This window comes from Gadus macrocephalus, chromosome 4, assembly GCF_031168955.1.
Source record: "Gadus macrocephalus chromosome 4, ASM3116895v1".
Classification (NCBI taxonomy): Eukaryota; Metazoa; Chordata; class Actinopteri; order Gadiformes; family Gadidae; genus Gadus; species Gadus macrocephalus.
Genome location: NC_082385.1, coordinates 12,823,335 through 12,836,460, shown reverse-complemented (window position 1 = coordinate 12,836,460; position 13,126 = coordinate 12,823,335).

Sequence of the window (13,126 nt, the reverse complement as noted above, 5' to 3'; positions counted from 1 at the left end):
TCCATCATTGAGTTTCAACTCAGTGAAAGGCTGTTACGCCACGTGAATCTGTCATTATAGAAGGGTGTATCAAAAGCGCATTATCATGGGGTTGGACTTTTCCCCCATCTGGCTCCTATTACTGTAATAATGGCAATATAGGTTCATCCTATGGCCCTGATCCGGGGACATTAATCTTGCCGTTGGCTCAACACTGATTACCAGCAATAATCTGTGATGCAGACATCAGCACTGGGAATTAAAGGGGGAAAGGGCCTTAAATCAGAGGCATGATGTGTACTGAAGGATCCTATTTAGATCTGCTGGTTCATCATGACCATTGGGTGAAATGAGACCTAATAGACATTTCTGATGGACAGACATGTACAATTCTCAATTCTCTAGACATGCTGGCAATTCCTAATCACACATGTACAGGTCTAAATGTTTATTGGAACTTCATTGGTGAAATATGCAAGGCAGTCCTAATGAACAGACATGTACAAGTCTAAGTTTTTTTTGGGGAAATCCAGACAATTCTAGAAATATCCTGCATGGTTCGTTTAACTCTTCTTTCCCCATAAGGATAGATAGCAGGCCTGAGTCTACTGCTGGACCGCTCCACTGCTGGTGGAGTCGGCCCACACGTGACGTCGCTTTCGTAAAACTCGGAGGGTGAAAGATAAAGCGACCAGTTCAGCGATAGCTTATCTCTTGCTCGGCCTGATAGAGAGACCATTGGCGTTTGCATTACTCAACCCTCTGTTAATATTGTACAGATCTCTCGGAAACACTCAGCAAGGAGTCCCTAGCAGACATGCGGCCAGAGAGGAGTCATTGAGAAACAAAGTTCCCCTTATCGTTGGCCTACAAAGTGTTTCCTATCTTCACGGACATGGATTTCCAATTCATCTCTGAACGGTTTTAAGTTTAGACAAGGATTGCTTTGTCTTCATGTGGCCCCCTCTCCCGGTCCATAGCTGGGTTTGTGCCGCAAAAACAAAACAAAAGCGAAGCCCCCAAATAAAATGTGTCACTCAAATTTTTTAAAGCGTCCTTGAAAGATGGAGCAGTTGTATGCATCAGTTGTATTGCTACCAGGAAAGATACGCCATGTGAACAAAAGGCTGTTGTTGTTTTTTTACAATTTATCTTGATGTAGGAAAAGGAAAAGCTCTTCTCCAGTCAAGATAAAACAGTAAAGTAGATTATCTTGACAAGATAAACATCCCAGTCAAAGTAGATAATCTTCCACTCATTCACTGCTTGTTTCTGCTGCTAAAAGTATTTCACAAAGTGGTTGTAGACCTAAACATAACAGGTTATAAAGAATATAACTAAATCATCAACACTAAATTTACAGCCTTAACCTCAAAATTAGATTTGTTGCCTGATGTGATCTCAACCAATGATCTGGGTCCCTCGTGTAGGATACGCTTTGCTGTCCATCACTCATTGGCTGCACTTCAGGGGTTGCATTTGGATCAAAACCTTTTGACCTTTTTAATCAATAATTGAGTCAATAATGTATATAAAGTGGTCCTTAAGAAATACCTGCAGCCCTGTAGAGTTTTGGAAAGCAACTCAAGGCACCTTTAACCTTAGAAAATTACAGTGAGGGAAATGTTTCTGTCGAGGGAGGGTGGAAACAAACCCAGAGTGGCTGAGAAAGCAATTGTGTATCAGGAAAAATGAATTGATCCTAATTAGCTGTCAATTAAGCCGAGCTGTCACTCACTCTTACATCATCCCTCCACACTGCAACACTGCCAGACAGCTCCAACTTAACTCTTTATATTTATATATATATAAATATATATATATTATATAGTACATTAATATATTATATACAAATATAGGCCTAGTTAGTACATATTGAGGCCTTCCAGCTAATGTATCTGTTGGCAGGTACCCTCTTGTTTCATGGCCAAGAACCATGCTAGGTCCAGTCCAGTGGATGTAGCCACTAGCTACACATTCTAATCAGCAAACCTAGTAACCTCTCTGCTGGTACCAAGTATTCTGACCTATACGACTTAAGTGGTCAACCTCCATACCATAGCTTAGTACCATGCAAAGATACCTCTTTTTCATACATATAATCTTTTATGGCTTTGAGAGATACTTATTTTTTTACTCATTTTATGCATATGGGATTTAGGGATTCTTATTAAGAGAAGTAAACAGAGCTGGGGTCATTGTTTAATATAAATCAGGAGCAGTTGGTATGGTAGATTCATGATGATAAACCCAATTGAAATGCCCCTGTGTTTACAGTCATCAAGAAGATCAGCTGATCAAAAAAAGGGCACATGGTGAAAACTGCCAGCTCATGGGATCTAGATATCCCAACACAGATGTCCAACGGATTCTCCGCTGCCGTAGGCCTCACCAAATCTATCCTTTGGGGGTTTATGGGCCTCATGATTCATTGTGTTGCTAAGCCTATTTTATCCAGTTAAACCCTCAAATAAACGGCGCTGAATGAAAGTGTAATCCCACCCCAGCGGGCCCTTGGGCCTGGCTCTGTGTGAGGATGTTACATCACAGGCCAACCACACAACTTAAACCCTGACTTTGATCTGCAGGGAGCACGGGAAAGAGTAGAGTTTTGTTAAACAATTATGATGTACTTTGTTCAATATCTTGCTCTAGGGTTTGAAGGATAGTGTATGGTAACGGGATATAAATAGATCTGTATATATATACACTGCATATACAGTATATTATTCTTTTAACTTTTGTTTGCGTTTACCTTTAACGAGTACCTTTTGACTTTCCTCTTGAGTTTTTGCCTGCATACGTACATACAAACACATATACATACATACATACATACATGCATACATACATACATACATACTGTACATACATACATACATACATACATACTGTACATACATACATACTGTACATTCATACGTTTATTATACATATATAGGTGCGTACGTACATACATACATTCATACATACATACATGCAGACACACAAACATACATACATACAAACATGAATATATATATTATACATACATACATACATACATGCATACGTACATAAATGCATACATTCATACATTCATTCATAGATACATAAATAAATACATACGAATACATACATACATACTTACATTCCTATACATACATGCATACATACATACATGCATACGTACCTACTGGTTCATAGATACATACATTCTAATAATAACATGCAATAATACATGCATTACATTTTGGTATTGATGCAGCAGTAAGAATTGGAGACACCAAAACAGTAACTTAAGAAAAGCCTTATTGAAAAGAAGATTGAGAAGAAGGCTACAAGCCAAATTGATATCACAAGTGCAAATTCACAGCAATCGGACATCCGGCCGCTCTATTCATTCAGGCCAGCAACCAACGGCAGCTACTCTGTCCCTCATTTTATCTTACATGCAAAAATACAAAGCAAAAGGACTTCCAAAGGTACCCCAAGACCTGTGGAGGGGAACGGGTGGCCTGAGAGTTCCTGATGAGGCCCCGCGCCCGGCCCCCTGCCGCAGGGTCCTCCGCCTGCCTGACCCTCTGCTCCAGATAGGAGACGTGATTGAGGCAAACATTTCATTAGGTCCCTGCAGATGTACGTTTAAGCAGTGCCTAAGAGGATTGCGTGCATGCATGAACTGATCCGTTGATTTAATGGGAGGTCAACGCACAGATTTAATGACTCGCCAAGTTGCCATCTGGGCCTATAGCATTTATGTAAAAAAAGATTTAGCAGATAACGCTCACACATACACAAACACACCTGTTGTTGTAGGCCAACAAAGAAAGTATACACACGCGTGTGTATATATATATATATGTTTGTGTATACTGTATGTATATATATATGTATAAATATATGTACATACAAAAACAAATATGTATGTAATATTTCATTGTTTTCAATTGATTAGTATTTTTTTTCAAGAATGTTTAGTTTGTTCTTTTTGCTCGAATAGGGTTAGATACGGAGTATGGCATGCAAATGTACCTTTATTTAGAATTTTTTCACTATGTATACGAATCAAGTATTAAAGGAGAGCTCATTTCATGGCTCATAATTCATTATCTGTATTCACACTTTTACAAGGTTGTCACAAGTGTCTCTTTGGTGCGTCAGACAATGATGTTGCTTATCAGCTCTGGAGACACTGGTTCAAGTCCCGCCAAGGGGAGTGGCCAAAGGTGTGAGGTTGATCAGCCTTTACACAAGATAACCTCTAGGGACATCCCATGTGAGTGTGTCTTCCAACAGGGCTAGATCGGCCTCCCAGTCCACCGCGCGTAGACTGGTAGCTTTATCTGTCAGAGACGGTAAACAACAGCCCTCTCTGCTGCGCAACAGGTTTGAATACACATTACAATTCACATGACATCATTACATTTCTAAAATGATATTATGTTTCCATGGAGACCCTGGCAGAACCCATCTCCAAAAGAGATAACCGTTATCACTCTCCACTGCAACACCAAGACACAACCAGTGATCGGTCTGATGTTATAAATGACAAAAGTCACATTCTTATAAATGATTACATTCTTATTACATTCGACATTCATCGCTCTTGAAAGGTTTATGCCATAACTGTCATGTATGTAGGTATGTAGTGTAGGTATGGTATAGGTATGTGTGTGTCAGTGTGTGTGTGTGTGTGTGTGTGTGTGTGTGTGTGTGTGTGTGTGTGTGTGTGTGTGTGTGTGTGTGTGTGCGCGTGCGAGCGTGTGTGAGTGTGTGTGTGTGTGTGTGTGTGTGCGTGTTCGTGCGTGTGTGCGTGCGTGTGTGTGTATGAGTGGATGTGAGTGTGTGTAGTGTGTGTGTAGCGTAGGTCTCATTGGTATTGTATTATTACCAATACTATTATAATTATTGTGTGATTTTAGACAGAAGTTAGAAGTCAAAATAGGAAGGGACAAATTCAAATGATCGTTAGTTATGTAAGCCTACATCTCAGGCATTATTGGTTTTGTGTCTCTCTCTCGTGTTTGTTTATATATGCTAAATATATATTGAATTTAAAGCAAGAGCAATTGAAACTACTCCCACCTTGAGCTTCCCGATTACTTTCCCCCTCGTAGGCTCCTCGACCTGCAGAAAAGTCACCAATTACTGTCGGGATCCTGAATAATACTGAGGTTATAAATGTAATTGATAAAGCCTTATTTGTAATATCTAGAAGGTGGTCTTTAACTGTTATTAATCACTGAGACGGGAAACTTGTGTAACCTCGAGCTGTATGAAATGATATCTACAGCTCGCCCGCCAACAGATGGGTGATTAATATATAAATCCATGGCGATCGAGTGAGACTCAGGCTAAATAGCACCACCATGGATGTGTGAGTACAGATGCAGAATCGCTGACAGAACGGTGCAGAGGGTGCTTCAGCACCCCCGGTTGGTTAAGTTTATAAAGTTTATAAATAGTTTCTAATTTATATTTTATGAAATAATTGTCTTAAGGCGCTTGTGACATAATTATTTTGTATTAAAACAATTATATATAGAATATCAAAGTTATGTGCTGTATAGTGTCGTACAAACCGTGGCTAGAGGGAGTGCTATAAAGAGTTCAGCACGAATCATGAGCACAGGGATTGCTGTATAGGGTGCAGTAACAACTACGGTCACTGGGAGTGCTGTATAGGTTGTATTACCAACCACGGTCACTGGGAGCGCTGTATAGGGTGCGGTAATGACTACGGTCACTGGGAGCGCTATATAAGTGCAGTACCCACAACGTTCACTGGGAGCGCTGTATAGGGTGCAGTACCAACCAGGTTCACTGGGAATGCTATATAGGGTGCAGTACCAACCACGGTTGCTGGGAGCGCTGTTTATGGTGCAGTACCAACCATGACCACGGGTGGCGTGGTCATGGTCCAACGTAAAGTAACTTTTTCTACTCAAGGGAGAAAAAAATAATAATTCCACCCTTCATGATTCAGTTGATTAAGGTGAAATGTTTGAACTTGCAAGCACTCCTATGTGGGCTATGTTCGTGTCAGCATCTGAGATTATCATAAAGTGATATGAGCATAATGTTTATACCCACCCATAGTAGGAGGAGGGTAGGGAGGAGGTGGCACCGTCACAGGGTTTAGAGTAGGAGTGCAAGGCTCCATAAGAGGGTCTGATGAGCTACTTGAAGAGCTGAATATTCCTTTAGGGTTTCCTGTCATGTGTAAAGACTTAATAAATATTTTGTTTTGTGGTTAACACATATAAAGGTACAAATGAATATTATGTTCCCAGTAGATGGTGCTATTCACTTGCATTCTTGACTCCGTTAATTAGAACATAGTTGATTGTATTGAATTGCCTTTGGAGAGTGTAGTAGTATACAGCATATAGTACTATAATGATCCTACCTTTTGTAAACTGTGGTACTTTTTATAGTTTACCAGGAATAAGTTTGAAATCAGGAAATGCACAAGTTACAAGTTACAATACAGTTCAACTCTCTTAAAAAAAACTGGTTTAGGGTTATAAATAAACTATATAAAAAAAAAAAACACTGGGTCTAGTCCAGTGGGGACACTGGGTCTAGTCCAGTAGAGACACTGGGTCTAGTCCAGTAGAGACACTGGGTCTAGTCCAGTAGAGACACTGGGTCTAGTCTAGTAGAGACACTGGGTCTAGTCCAGGGGAGACACTGGGTCTAGTCTAGTAGAGACACTGGGTCTAGTCCAGGGGAGACACTGGGTCTAGTCCAGTAGAGACACTGGGTCTAGTCCAGTGGGGACACTGGGTCTAGTCCAGTAGAGACACTGGGTCTAGTCCAGTAGAGACACTGTGTCTAGTCCAGGGGAGACACTGGGTCTAGTCCAGTGCAGACACTGGGTCTAGTCCAGTAGAGACACTGGGTCTAGTCTAGTAGAGACACTGGGTCTAGTCCAGTAGAGACACTGGGTCTAGTCCAGTAGAGACACTGGGTCTAGTCCAGTGCAGACACTGGGTCTAGTCCAGTAGAGACACTGGGTCTAGTATATAAAGATACTAATATCTTGATATACCTGTCGTCTGCAGTCGCATTTCCGAAATCATTCATCGCGCGTGTGTGTGTGTGTGTGTGTGTGCCTGCGTGTGTAGATGGCTTTGTGTGTTTGTGTGCGTCACACAACAATGTTTAAGTTTGAGCATCCAAAACTTCTCTGTGGTTTTGTCATATTACAATCATACATTATCTGAATAGGTTGGAAATATAGAACATTATATATAGCCTTTTATACATAGCCTTGTACACATATTATATCCAAAGCCTTATCTTATTCTAGACATTTGGCCTCCATATACATGCGTTCCACTCCGGTTCAGCCCAGACTCTGAACCCAGAGCTCTCTGCCCACACATTCCGGAAGGAACAGAGGCGAGCAAATACCTTTTCTAAGATACACCGTCTCGCCTGATCAGACATGTCCCGGGGTTTCACACTTGAGGACACCGCCCTCCTGACAGTCTCCTCCTCCTCCTCCTCCTCCTCCTCCTCCTCCTCCTCCTCCCCTTCCAGTGGAAAGAGGAGGAGTTGGAGGTGGAAGGGAGGTCGAACCGCGGAAGGGAGGCCGAACCACATTTATATTATGTCCATGCCCCCCACTCAGACCTATGTCCACCGGGACTCGAACCCCCTCGGGGTAGCCACCGGATGAGGCAGTCCGTCTCCTTCCTTAAAGCCCGCTCACCAGCAGCCCCCTGGCCCAGTAGGACCATGTAAGGACTTTCTCCCTCCCAGCACAGTCGCAGATTGCATAAGTTGCCTTATCAGTCCATCTTTAATCAAACCCGTGCGTCAAAAATGCACTTTTGTTGATGAATCTCTCTTTTGAATTAACAAGTCTTTCTCTAACTCACTCGCTCCCCTTTTTTTTATGCATGTATTTTTTTGTACGCACAATTATCATGAATGTCTTTTTGAACAGGAATACATTTCTTAGTGAACGCACTATCAGGTCTATACAAAGTATTCCGCTCATCGGCCACCAGGTATCGCTGTCGGTCATCAATTCAGCAAAGCGGAACTCGCCTCTCCCGTGGTCGTTGGAGCAGGACCCCGCAGAGAGCCGCACACCGACCCCCTGCTTCCCGGACAGTTAGCCTACCAATGATCTGTGGGGCAGTGAATACCAGCCTACATGGCCTACCCGCCCCACAGGTAGAGCGCTTTATTGAATACATGTAAACATTTAATTTAGAAACCTTTAATGGGACCCTTTTCTATAAACCACCATTACCCTCACATGCCAGGCCCAGAGACTCTGGCCAAAGTCGTCTCCGGGGGCAGACAAGGGGACAGATCCCAATAGACCGTTCATGGTGAACTCCTTCGCCCACTCTTCCTCCGCCGCAACTTCTCAGTCCACATGCTCAACAACACTACCCACATGGTTACCGCCGTCACCATGGCAACACGGCGGAGTGTTCTCATCTCCTGCTCCGGCTGGGGAACTTTGACCCCGCCTCAACCTTATCGTGAGGCTCGTTCTCTCGGGAGAGAGGATGGACGTGCCGGGGGCACATCAAGCTGTAGATTGGGATCGTTTTGATAAAAAAGTAATATTTTATAACTGTTCTGAATGTATCGTTGGTGATTGGTCAGTCAATTGAAGGAAATAAAGTGAAAGAGCAGCCAATACGAGGAAGCCAGAAGAGAGAAATAAAAGCAACTTCAATTTAAACTGTTTCAAACTGTTCACAATTGCACCATTGAATGCTGGATGACCCAACTGAATGCTTTTAGATGCTCAACATTAAGGACACCGTTTGAATATTGAACAAGTGTCCTTCAAAATAACTGTTATATTGAATTAAAACCAGTTTACAGGGATATGTTGCATATATTTTTAGTAATCCATTTCCAAAAGCCAATTATGAAGTATTAAAGTGCCACAAAATGAGTGAAAACCACCAGTCAAATTGCATAAAAAGTGCAATAGAAAGTGCACATATAAATGTTCAGAAAAACATCACTTTGTCATCATGTGATGTTCATGCTTACTTTCGCTGGTACCCATAACCATCAAGGTTATGAAATTATCTTCTGTTGCTATGGTTTCCTCGTGCATGGGAGATATATGTCTCACTATCTGTCCTACTTTAACATGATACAAACATAATATGCTGCCCTCGAGAGGCAGAGAGACAGAAAACAATATATCAGGGCTTATCAGAAGCAGTGAGCGTGTGCATTTTGGTTCCCATTACAAAAAAAGTAATTACACAGACAATGATATGTTCAACTGTAATCATACCTGGAGTTCAATGTACATGCATATTCCACATGAAGATACTGGACATTTTAATGGTTAAAATAGTTGATGCCCTTAGTATTTAGAGCAGGATTCGTCATATAAATACAGCCAACCATATGGGAATACTAATTTTTTTCTCACTTTGGTCATGCTGACTCAAATTATACAAAAATAAGAAAAGTACTTAAACTATCAACATCAAATGTAATACAATATGTTTGAATATCATTCAAGGGGATGGAAAGCACAGCAGTTATCATACTGTTTCAAGGCTGAGCGTTGAATCGTTTAGCATGAAGGATACTTTATCACGTGAATTGATTTGATTTGGTTTGGAATTATGACAATAACATGAGTTGTGCTCACTTTCCTAATCACGAGACTACATTTCCAAGAGTGAAACATTAATGTTTAATACTTTAACCCAGAATATCTGAACGACATTAAGAATGGTGTGGTGCAAAACTAAATAAAAAAGAAGAGCGAGGAGAAATAAGACAGAGACAGAGACAGAGACAGAGACAGAGTCAGAGTCAGAGTCAGAGACAGAGAGAGAGAGAGAGAGAGAGAGAGAGAGAGAGAGAGAGAGAGAGAGAGAGAGAGAGAGAGAGACAGAGAGACAGAAAGAGAGACAGACAGACAGACAGAGAGAGAGAGAAAGAGAGAGAGAGAGACACAGACAGAGACAGAGAGAGAGAGAGACAGACAGAGAGGGATTCTCAGTCAAGGACTCTCGCCCAGATAAGCGACAGAGAGGCTGTTTGGCCTGGTTTCCCTAGCAGAAGGCGTGTGGACTGTAAATGTTTTAAAAGGAGGAGGACGTCTTGGATAGCGGAAGAGGTTAGGGGTGCAGTGAAGGAGAGAGGAGGGGAGAGAGAGGATGGATGAATATTTGGTCCACGTTCCTCGTCACGCTTGAAACTAGTTTGGAGAAGAAAATAGTCTGCACATCCCATCCAAATTTAATGAGGAGTGTGATTCCCTGCATAGTAGACAAACTAATCCAATACACAGTGCATGCAACGCACACATCTCTGCAACCATCACAGGCAGTAAGGTAACCTACATCGATGCGATCGATGTCACACACATATTATGTGGATCATTATGTGGATAACATTACATCATTATTATTATCACCATGAGGGCTGAATCCATTCCCCTATTCAATATAGAATGCATTACAGGCTGTTACCCAGCATGCTTTGCTGCAGACTGAGCTAACTGGTGCACACACCACAGATGGCCGATATTAATATGCTCCAGTTAAAATATGCAATATGATAACTGAAAACAAATGTTGACATTTGACACTCATCAATGCCGTGTTTTTTTCCATCACAAATGGCTTAGTTATATTTGGTTGGATGGTTCATCATCATTTAAAGCACCTAGTTAAATTCCTCATATGTGCAAATGTATTCTTTATTTTGAAACATTCTTTTGGCTAAAGGAGGGTACTTAAAGTGTGAGTGTGCAGGTTCTATCGCTGACTCAGCCTTTTTCCATCCCGCTGTGCACAAACAGTTCATCGCCCAAGCATGGGGTGGAAGTAAATGAGTACTTTTCCCTTAAGTACTGCCTCCATGCAACGTGGATCCATCTCTTCTGCTGGGCGATTTTCATTTCAAGGGACGTCGTTAGCGTTAATACAATAGGTGTCATTCTGTTGACATGAATGAGCCGGCCACAAATAGGAACCAAACAAAAATCCTAACTAGGCCGTTAACATTGGTAGCTCAGAAGGTGCCCCTGGACAGGTGTGTTCCTCTTAGTATGGACGTCCCCGTCTGAAACGACCAGACCAACAGCAGATGGATGCTTCTGACCCCTGCCGCCGTAGGCACATCAACCTAACTCACAGACGCCACCGCTTCCTCTGGTCCACAGATCAGACGGTCAGGCCTGGTAGACAGCCTGGCAGGACCGGCCAGAGGGCAGGTGGGGTGGTAATGGACAGTAAGGGTCTGCACACGCACACACTAACGCACGCACTAACGCACGCACGCACGCGCACACACACACACACACACACACACGCATGCACACGCACACGCACACACGCACACACACACACACACACACACACACACACACACACACACACACACACACAGGTCGGATTAATTATAGCCAGTCTCTCTGAAGCCTCCTACATAGACTAGTTGTAATGAAAATTGATCCTGGCACCATGTTCCTCCATGAGCCACCAAGCAGAGAGGGCCAAGATAGAAATGGGAATATTCTGCTCTCTACCACTGAGGAAATGGAAGAAGTAGAGACGTATGCAAAGATATAATGCAGCTTCAAAGAGGTCTCCCAAAATAGAAATCTGCATTCAGTCCATTAAAATGTTATTTGCATTAACATTTCATTTAAAAAAAATAAATAAAATAAAGCCATGACAAGAAATGAAATACAATTCAAGGAATCATTCGATGATTGATACATAATCGAGATACATAATTCATACATATCCAGAAATGGATCCGCCGACTTCTTGTTGCCCAACTGTGGAACTTTTCTGCAAGTCAGTCTCAAGTCCTGCAATGTCTCTCTCAAGCACTACGACAAACCAACTGCTTTCCCTCATTCGCCTGTGGCTTGATTAGCAGATCCACGTGGTGGACTCAAAATACTGGGCAGGATCTTTGCTTTCTGGACTTTCCAATGTTTGATTTATCTGAAATTCAAGAAGAACTATCAAATACATACACATTCGTTTTTATCATTAACATTTATGAAAATAGAAAGTTAAACCATGAGGCCCAAGTTATGTTATAATTCTAATGTGCTGACACCTAGATACTTTTGATACTGATTGTTTGTCATGCATAAATTGTTTCTGAAGAGAGAATGTTATGGTAAAATATAATAAATACCATGCCCTTCTGGGAATCATATAAAATATACAAACTTCAGGCATCAGCATTTTATTCATATATTTGCTATATTACTGCAGTTTTCATTTTACAGAAACACTCAATAGAAGTCATTAAATTAAGACTAAAGTGTGTTTTGTCTGGTACATTGAATCAGCTGCCTTAATCTATATGATAGCCTACACATTTGTATAATGTGTTGTGCTAAGCTCCACTGGCTAGAGTCATAGCAGAGAGAGATGTCATGTTAAATGCCATCCCTCGTTTAATGCCAACGCTATTGGACTCAGAGATCGGCCAAACATATCTGGTGGCAGGGTGGGACGGCCAACTGTCCATGTACTTATTACTGATGCTAGCAGCCTATGTAACAGATTAAAAAAAAATGTAATCATATAAATGACGTCACAAAGGCGTACATGTGTAGCAATACTTCATGTAATACTGCTGCTGATAGTTGATTAATAATGTAATTTGATTATTTCATATTTTAAGTCATGGCTTGAAGTTTTAAACCATGTTTAAAAAAATTATGAAGTAGGGAATCCAGGGCACAAATTTAGTCTGCTCTTTCCTGGACAGAATCATGCAACACATCTGTTGATCAATTCAAACACCATCTGCTTTTAAAACTATGACACAGTCCTCAAGCATGAAGTCTGAATACCAGTCCCAAGATGCACCTCAACCTTGTTCTGTTCTCCCTATCGGTGCTGAATAGCTGTTTAGGTTGTTGAATAGATCATGAGCAAAACACCTTTTGACAAGATTCTCTTTCACTTGGTAAGGATCTGGGAACTGGTTAGGAGGGGATAAGTTGTTGTGCCCAAAGGCACTGCGGTAGGACAGATCCCCAAATAACCTAAACAACCGGTGTCCTTTTCCCCATTCAACCCCCTCCCTCGAGATGTTTGAACACCGTGTGATGCACATCCATGTATCCACCTCATAAACCTCTCTGTACATCACCACGGCACTGCTGTGACTTCCAAAACAC